The sequence below is a fragment of the Cherax quadricarinatus genome, chromosome 44, assembly GCF_038502225.1.
Source record: "Cherax quadricarinatus isolate ZL_2023a chromosome 44, ASM3850222v1, whole genome shotgun sequence".
Classification (NCBI taxonomy): Eukaryota; Metazoa; Arthropoda; class Malacostraca; order Decapoda; family Parastacidae; genus Cherax; species Cherax quadricarinatus.
This window is the reverse complement of record NC_091335.1, coordinates 11,137,024-11,147,023: the sequence shown is the minus strand read 5'-3', so window position 1 is coordinate 11,147,023 and position 10,000 is coordinate 11,137,024.

The following is a 10,000-nucleotide window of genomic DNA, read 5'->3' as shown; positions in this document are numbered from 1 at the left end:
ACACACCAATAACCTCCTCATCAAACTGGAGTCCGTCAAAGTGGAGAATAGCGTTCAGGAACATTAACGACCTTATACATGGGATATGTCAGGAGCATCTGAGAGTATGCAGCGCCAGTGTGAAACCCACATGTAAATAAATGGTTCAGAGAACCGACAAGTTGATAAATTAGACACATGTGCAACACTTGAGTATCTTTAATGAGGAAGCGTTTCGCCACTCAGTGGCTTCATCAGTCCATACAAAGGAGAATGGTAAAGAACAGAAGTCTGAGGTATTCAGTCCCTCAGCCTTGACTCGATGTAATCAGTTCATTAATATTGAAAAGAATACAACGTATGTGCGTAGAAGTAGCTTATATATTGTAGGCAGGAGAGGTGCAGCAGTTGTAGGCGGTGTCACATTTGTCTAATGTGGAAGTAGGTCATACCTGAAGGATAGGCAAGTGAATAATCCCCTTTATTAAGATCCCAAGAAGTTGCTATATCTGACAGGAATGGACTGATGAAGCCACTGTGGGGCGAAACGTTTCCTCATTAAAGATACCCAAGAGTTGCCCACGTGTCTAATTTATTATCATGGAACCAACATCTGATCAATTATATGAAGAACTGGAAAAATTGCAATAGTTTGCAACGAGACTAGTCCCAAAGGTGAGAAGTAGGAACTATGAGAAGGTAGAGGAGCTAAACCTGACGACACTAGAGTACAGAAGGACCAGAGGAGACATGATTACAACGTACAAAATACAGAGAGTAACAGTCTCACGTACACGAGTTCACAGCTGTAAGATAATAGCACATCTGTCTCACAGGGATGCTAGGAAATACTTCTTTAGCCTCAGAGAGGTCAGGAGGTAGAACGACGTAGATTGTGAAGTGGTGGAGGCAAAATCCATATATAGCTTTAAGAGAAGGTATGACGGCGTTACCCCAGAGGAGTGTGAAGCCAGTAGCTGCCAGGAGCTGAGAATCAACCCCTGCATCATCACTTAGTTAAGTACTCAAAAATATACACGTATGCAAAACATTAACAAAGATATATATATATATATATATATATATATATATATATATATATATATATATATATATATATATATATATATATATATATATATATATATATATGTCGTGCCGAATATGTAAAACTGGTCATTTAGCAAGAACTCATTTAAAATTAAGTCCTTTCAAAAAAATTTTCTTATAAGTTTAAAGATATATTTTTTTGATTAATGTTAATGTAAAAAATTTTGCACCAAAAGGAACTTAGAAAACTTGCCTAACCTTATTTTAACAAGAACAATTTATTTTAGCCTAACCCAACTAAATATATTTTAGATTTGTTTACAGTAATTTAATACTAAACAAACACAGTGAAATATATTTTTTTCGTTAGGTTCAGAATGATTTTGGCGAAATTATTGCATACACAAATTTTCACTTGTCCTATATGGCAAGATGAACGTTGCTATTTAAGCCAAGATCGCAAGTTCTGCCTATTCGGCACGATATATATATATATATATATATATATATATATATATATATATATATATATATATATATATATATATATATATATAGAGAGAGAGAGAGAGAGAGAGAGAGAGAGAAGAGAGAGATTGTAGATAATAATTAATGACAGGTATGGTAGGTATCGTGAGCGAGCAGTGGTCGATAGATGTGTCTTGATGACTTACTGTGTAGATAATAGCTATATTCAGGGCTATTATATGTTTCCGTCTCTCTCTCTCTCTCTCTATGTCTCTCTATCTGTCTGTCTGTCTCTCTGTCTGTCTGTCTCTGTCTGTCTGTCTGTCTCTGTCTGTCTGTCTGTCTGTGTCTGTCTGTGTCTGTCTGTCTGTCTGTCTGTCTGTCTCTCTCTCTCTCTCTCTCTCTCTCTCTCTCTCTCTCTCTCTCTCTCTCTAATAAGGCTTACAGGCATTCTAGATCAGCCAATTACCAATTAGCTAGCAGGATAGAGTGGAAGTTGGGTAAAAATGGGAGTTCCCTCACTCCTGGCTATCCCCTTTCCCTACCCCTTCCCCTTCCCCTTCACCTTCACCTTCCCCTTCCCCTTCCCCTTCTCCTTCCCCTTCTCCTTCTCCTTCTCCTTCCCCTTCTCCTTCCCCTTCCTCTTCCCTTTCTCCTTCCCCTTCTCCTTCCCCTCCATCTCCCTGGTCCCCTTGACCATTGCCAAACTTTGCCTCTTGTGTAAGTTGGTGTGTGTGTGTGTGTGTGTGTGTGTGTGTGTGTGTGTGTGTGTGTGTGTGTGTGAGTGAGTGAGTGTGTGAGAGTGTGTACTCACCTAATTGTAGTTGCAGGGGTCGAGTCTCAGCTCCTGGCCCCGCCTCTTCACTGAACGCTACTAGGTTCTCTCCCTGCTCCATGAGCTTTATCATACCTCGTCTTAAAACTATGTATGGTTCCTGCCTCCACTACATCGCTCGCCAGACTGTTCCACTTCCTGACCACTCTGTGGTTGAAGAACTGCTTCCTAACATCCCTGTGACTCATCTGAATCTTCAACTTCCAAGAGTGACCCCTTGTTTCTGTGTCCACTCTCTGGAACATCTTGTCTCTGTCCACCTTGTCTATTCCACGCAGTATTTTGTATGTCGTTATCATGTCTCCCCTATCCCTACTGTCCTCCAGTGTCATCAGGCCGATTTCCCTCAACCTTTCTTCATAGGACATTCCCCTTAGCTCTGGAACTAACCTTGTCGCAAACCTTTGCACTTTCTCTAATTTCTTAACGTGCTTGACCCGGTGCGGGTTCCAAACTGGTGCTGCATACTCCAGTATAAGTTTGCCTATGATACTCCAATATAGACACCTTGTATTGTGCCAAAACAAAAGCATTCACATTGCTAAACTCACAAATTATGATGTAGTCACTTAGCATTAATACCATGATATGTAAGGATTTAATGTTAAGAATTAATCTAAGTCTGCTCGAAATGCCTAGCCATGCTAGGTGTCCTAGTGGCCCCCTCTGTAATTAGTATTTTATAACATGTAAACCACACAATACCCAAAACCTATAAACCCCACATTGTAACCCTTATAGAGAATAAGCTTGAAATGAATTGAATTGAATTGAATTCCTTACTTAGGTATCGGAATGCTAATCTCAGGTTTGCCAGGCGCCCGTATGCTGCAGCAGTTATCTGGTTGATGTGTGCCTCCGGAGACGTGTTCGGTGTTATACTCACGCCAAGATCTTTCTCCATGAGTGAGGATTGCAGTCGTTGGCCACCTAGCCTATACTCTGTCTGCGGTCTTCTTTGCCCTTCTCCGTGTGTGTGTGTGTGTGTGTGTGTGTGTGTGTGTGTGTGTGTGTGTGCGCGCGCGCCTGACAGAGAGAGAAAAAAAGAAAGAAAGAAAGAACAAGTGAGAGAGAGAGACAGAAAGAAAGAAAGAAAGAAAGAGTGAGAAAGAGAGAGAGAGCTATTGCTTACATTCCTTGAGATACAGCGTCAACAAACCTAAGCAATTACTTAGTGGAACCAACACTTGAGCGGAGTCTGGAGGAGACGAGACACAGAATGAGTGAGAGTGTCAGAGAGTGTGGTGTGTACTCTCCCAGTTGTACCAGCCTGGGGTCGAACTGCCGCCTCCCCCCTCTCCCATCCCCTCTACCAGCCTCCGTAAACTGCAGTTGACACAGGCCGTTTTGTTGTTGTTCTTGATTCCTGGCCTTTTGGGGTTGTTTTATACCTGATCTTAAACCTATGTAGGTAAATTTTAAAGTCTCTTTAACCTCACATGTGTTATTTATGTTATTGATAATCTCATATGTGTTATGGATAACGTCAAATATGCTATACATAACCTCATATGTGTTATGGATAACCTTATATGTGTTATGGATAGGGTCATATGTGTTATGGATAACCTCATATGTGTTATGGATAACCTCATATGTGTTATGGATAGGGTCATATGTGTTATGAATAACCTCATATGTGTTATGGATAACCTCATATGTGTTATGGATAACCTCATATGTGTTATGGATAACCTCATATGTGTTATGGATAACCTCATATGTGTTATAGATAGGGTCATATGTGTTATGGATAGGGTCATATGTGTTATGGATAACCTCATGTGTTATGGATAACCTCATATGTGTTATAGATATTGTCATATGTGTTATAGATAGGGTCATATGTGTTATGGATAACCTCATATGTGTTATGGATAACCTCATGTGTTATAGATATTGTCATATGTGTTATGGATAAACTCATATGTGTTATAGATAGGGTCATATATGTTATGGATAACCTCATATGTGTTATAGATAGGGTCATATGTGTTATGGATAACATCATATGTGTTATGGGTAGGGTCATATGTGTTATGGATAACCTCATATGTGTTATGGATAACCTCATATGTGTTATAGATATTGTCATATGTGTTATGGATAAACTCATATGTGTTATAGATAGGGTCATATATGTTATGGATAACCTCATATGTGTTATAGATAGGGTCATATGTGTTATGGATAAACTCATATGTGTTATAGATAGGGTCATATGTGTTATGGATAACATCATATGTGTTATGGATAACCTCATATGTGTTATGGATAATCTCATATGTGTTATGGATAACCTCATATGTGTTATGGATAACCTCATATGTGTTATGGATAACCTCATATGTGTTATAGATATTGTCATATGTGTTATGGATAACCTCATATGTGTTATAGATAGGGTCATATGTGTTATGGATAACCTCATATGTGTTATAGATATTGTCATATGTGTTATGGATAACCTCATATGTGTTATAGATAGGGTCATATGTGTTATGGATAACCTCATATGTGTTATAGATAGGGTCATATGTGTTATGGATAACCTCATATGTGTTATAGATAGGGTCATATGTGTTATGGATAATCTCATATGTGTTATGGGTAGGGTCATATGTGTTATAGATAGGGTCATATGTGTTATGGATAACCTCATATGTGTTATAGATAGGGTCATATGTGTTATGGATAATCTCATATGTGTTATGGGTAGGGTCATATGTGTTATGGGTAGGGTCATATGTGTTATGGATAATCTCATATGTGTTATGGGTAGGGTCATATGTGTTATGGATAATCTCATATGTGTTATGGATAGGGTCATATATGTCTTGGATAAATAATGTTTTCCCCGATGTGGGTGAAACGTCTCGGTAAATAATGTAAGCCAAACATTATATTTTGTAGGCCAGTATTAGCCTTGTGAGCGAAACGTCGCTGTAAATAATGCTATCTCCTGTTTGGGTGAAACGTCACTGTAAATAATGTTATTGTGTGGGCGAAACATTGCTGCAAATAATTTTATCATTGGGTGGGCGAAACATCGCTGTTAATTTTGTTATCATTGTGTGCGTGAAACATCGCTGTTAATTTTGTTATCATTGTGGGCGAAACATCGCTGTTAATTTTGTTATCATTGTGTGGGTGAAACATCACTGTAAATAATGTTATCATTGTGTGGGCGAAACATCGCTGTAAATAATGTTATTCCCCCCGTTTGAGCGAGACGTTTTATTTACGCAATCCGGGTGAATCACCTGCAGTCTTGAATCCCCCCCCCAATCAGGCCTATTTTCTTCCCCGATAATGTAACCGAGAAAAGGCGAAAGCGCCTCCTGCTATATATATATATATATATATATATATATATATATATATATATATATATATATATATATATATATATATATATATATATATATATTTTAAATAAGTACTTTTCACTGTGGTTAAATTGCATATTGCATAAAACTGACCCCCTCAAAAAAAATCCAAAATTAATTTTACCGCGACAATTTGCGTCTCGGGGAAAAAAGGTGCGTAAGTGTAATATTTTGTTTATCAAAAATTTAGTTCCCTTTTTTTTTTGTTTTCTGAAATATTAAGTTTTTTTTTTTTTGGTGTGTGTGTAAATATTGTGAGCGTCTTGTGGCGCCGGGAACAAGTTGTGTGTGAGAGTGTAATGGAGTAAGTTTTCAAAATGTGTGTGTGTGTATATATATATATATATATATATATATATATATATATATATATATATATATATATATATATATATATATATATATATATATATATATATGTACATAAACAGGGAAGGAAGGAATGGGGTAAAATGGTGTTAATTTGAGTATGGATGCCATTAATTCCGTAGAGAGAGAGACAGACAGACATATAGAGAAAGAAAGACAGAGGGTGAAAGGGAAGGAGAGAGACAGATTTTCAGATAAGCTGGTGTATGTAGGCAACAGCTCTTAATTTGTATATAAAATTAGGAATCCTTAGCCTAACCCCTTAAAACCCGTTTGTAAAAAGAGAGACAGAGATAAAGAGAGACAGAAACACACACACACACATACACACACACACACACACACACACACAAACAAACAAACAAACAAACCTGAGTTAAGATAAATGGTACACTAACCTTCCAGTCATCTCTACAGCACCTCACGTTAGTTACCTGCTTAGGTACCTCAGTCATCTCGCCTGCGTTACCACTAATTTATTACTGAAGAATTAGACACATGTGCAACATCTTCGTATCTTTACTTTGCAAACCTTTCGCCCTCCAGTGCCTTTATCACTACAAGGACACAAATCTTCATTTTGTCGTATTGTATACAATTCATATACAATCTACTTATTAACTCTATTTTACCCCAGAATCCCACAAATCAAAACAAATCCTGGACAACAGTTCATGTTAGGGATGATTCGTCGTGGCTGTTTCTGTGAAGGCTATAAAAAAGGCCTTAAATGGTTTTAGCAGATGTCTGTTATGTGATTCTCTGGTGTCTAACATTCTAGAATATAGTTTTGCTTGTGGTTGTCTCTCTGCAGCTGTAGGAGCAGAGCTGTGCTCCTGGTGACCTGTTTACACTTATTTTAAAACGTGCGTCAAACGCTGTAGGTTTGAAACTATCAACTCCGTTCAGCTTAAACTAATTGAGTTTTTCCACTGGTGACTCCACCTACTACTGATCCACCTCGACTGTCTTCACTATATAAGCCCCATCACCGTGAATATTTGCACTTATATCAAGACTGATGGACTGAGCACATCGACTCCAGGCTGAGGGGACTGATTACTTCAAACTCCTCCTCATCTTCCACCTTTCTCTGCATTGGACTGAAGAACCCACCGGCTGGCAAAACTTTTCTTGGGTGAAAATATCCAACTATTGCACAAGAGCCTCATTTGTCAAATAAAAGGGAGTATAAGGTATCTCAACCCGGCTGTTTTAAACATCTCTGTCTTTGACGCCCGTCGGAAAGAGAAAGTAAGATTGCTATTAGCCAGAAGATAGTATTAAGAGAGAGTAAGATTGCTATTAGCCAGAAGATAGTATTAAGAGAGAGTAAGATTGCTATTAGCCAGAAGATAGTATTAAGAGAGAGTAAGATTGCTATAAACCAGATGACAGTATTAAGAGAGTAAGATTCGTGCGAAAACACCTAAGATATCTTTATCCACACCGATCTCAACATCTATTTCAGCATCTATTGTAATATCTATTTCAAAATCTGTTTCATCATCATTTTCAACATATATTTCAGTATCCATTTCAAAATCTGTTTCAAATATGCTTCAAAATCTGTTTCAACGTCTATTTCAATATCTAAATCAAGATTTGCCAACGAAATTTAGACAAACCCAGATTCACAACGGAATCCAAAGCGGAATCCAGAGCGTCTGAAGTGCACACTAATTACCGCTGTTTCGAACCCGTACAAATACCTCCCCCCCTTCCCCTCCCCCCCCCCCAAAAAAAAAAAAACATACAAACAAAGAAAGAATTACGAAAACAAGCGTGAAGACAAGTAATCAAGTCTCAAATTAAGCTGAAAACGCTTCACAGCTTTCCAAAAACCCCCGCTGTTAAGCTGTCAGGGACACAGCAACACGCTGTTTACAGCTCACCGCGTCGCAGCTTGTAAATAGATATTTTTTTTTTTTTTACAAAATCTTTTGCTGTACTAAGTTAGATAATTTAATGGACGCGTCGCTATATCCAGAGCAACGAGAGAATCAAAATAAAGGATAAACATGGGATACATGCCCTTTAATGGGCCCTTCTATCCCAAAAAGGGATACAAGTATACATCTATATATATATATATATATATATATATATATATATATATATATATATATATATATATATATATATATATATATATATATATACAGTGGACCCCCGGTTAACGAACTTTTTTCATTCCAGTAGTATGTTCAGGTGCCAGTACTGACCGAATTTTTTCCCATAAGGAATATTGTGAAGTAGATTAGTCCATTTCAGACCCCCAAACATACACGTACAAACGCACTTACATAAATACACTTACATAAGAGAGAGAGAGAGATAAAAAAAAACAGAAACAGATGAAAGAGAGAAATAAGAGAAGTATATATATATATGTATACAGAGGTACGTACAAACCAGAGAGAGAGAGAGGGTTGAGGGATATATGTACCCTGAGGGACTATCCATGAAAAACCCATCTGGCTTAGAACAAAACCAGAATGTTTTTTTGTATTTTTCACACCCTTTGTGACAATGGAAGGTAGTGCGGGTTTATTCTTTCGCGGTTTGCGAATCGCTTTGCGCGCGGTTCACGGGACGTGTGTATGTTTGTGTGTGTGTGTTTGTGTGTGTGTGTGTGTGTGTGTGTGTGTGTTTGTGTTTGTGTGTGTGTGTGTACTCACCTAATTCACCTAATTGTGGTTGCAGGGGTCGAGACTCAGCTCCTGGCCCCGCCTCTTCACTGATCGCTACTGGATCCTCTCTCTCTCTGCTTCCTGAGCTTTGTCACATCTCACGGATCGCGGAGGGATTCGATTTTTTTGCTGCAAGGGAGAGGACGGAGAGAAATTCTCGCGCGATTCGCGGTTTGATATAATATATATATATATATATATATATATATATATATATATATATATATATATATATATATATATATATATATATATATATATATATATATATATATATACATGCATGTGTAGTTGGTGCTTATGCAAAAATTGTTAAAAAATAAATTTTGAGTTGGAATTACCATAGTTTGTCATAAAATGGAAATAAATTACTGCACATGGCAACACTGCGGGCCAAGATATTACCATATGAATGTCACTGAATATATGTTTGCTGTGATAACTATTTTAAAAACTCTGGGGTTACAAAAACAACCCCAATTTGTGTTTTTGCATATTTCCATTGGGGTTTGGAGCTTTTCTTTGTATATAGTACTAGTGCTATTACCACTATCACTGCTGCTGCTGCTGCTACTACTACTACTACTACTTGCCAGCGGCAGCTGCTGCTGCCAGCAGCAGCAGCGCGCTGCTGCTGCTGCTGCTGCACTGCTGCTGCAGCAACGCACTTAGCCGCTTGCTGCTGCTGCTGCACTGTAACCTTGTTGCTGCACTACTACTGCTACTGCCCAACGCTGCTGCTGCTGCTGCTGTTACCTGCTGCTGCTGCTGCTGCTGCTGCTGCTGCTGCGCGCAGCAGCTGCTGCTGCTACTGCTGCTGCTGCTGCCTGCTGCTGCTGCTGCTGCTGCTGCTGCTGCTGCTGCCTTGCTGCTGCTGCTGCTGCTGCTGCTGCTGCTGCCACTGCTGCTGCTGCTGCTGCTGCCTTGCTGCTACTGCCTTGTTGCTGTTGTGGTGCTGCTATTTGTGCCACTGTGCACATGCTGTGTGCTGTTGTGTCTGTACTGCTGCTGCTGCTGCTGCTGCCCAGCAGCAGCTGTTGCTGCTGCTGCTGCTGCTGCTGCAGCAGCCACTGCCGCTGTTGCTGCTGCTGCTGCTGCTGCTGCTGCTGCTGCTGCTGCTGGCAGCGGCAGCAGCAGCAGCAGCTGCTCACTGCTGCAGCAGCAGCAGCAGCTGCTGCTGCTGCCTGCTGCTGGCAGCAGCAGCCTTGCAGCAGCAA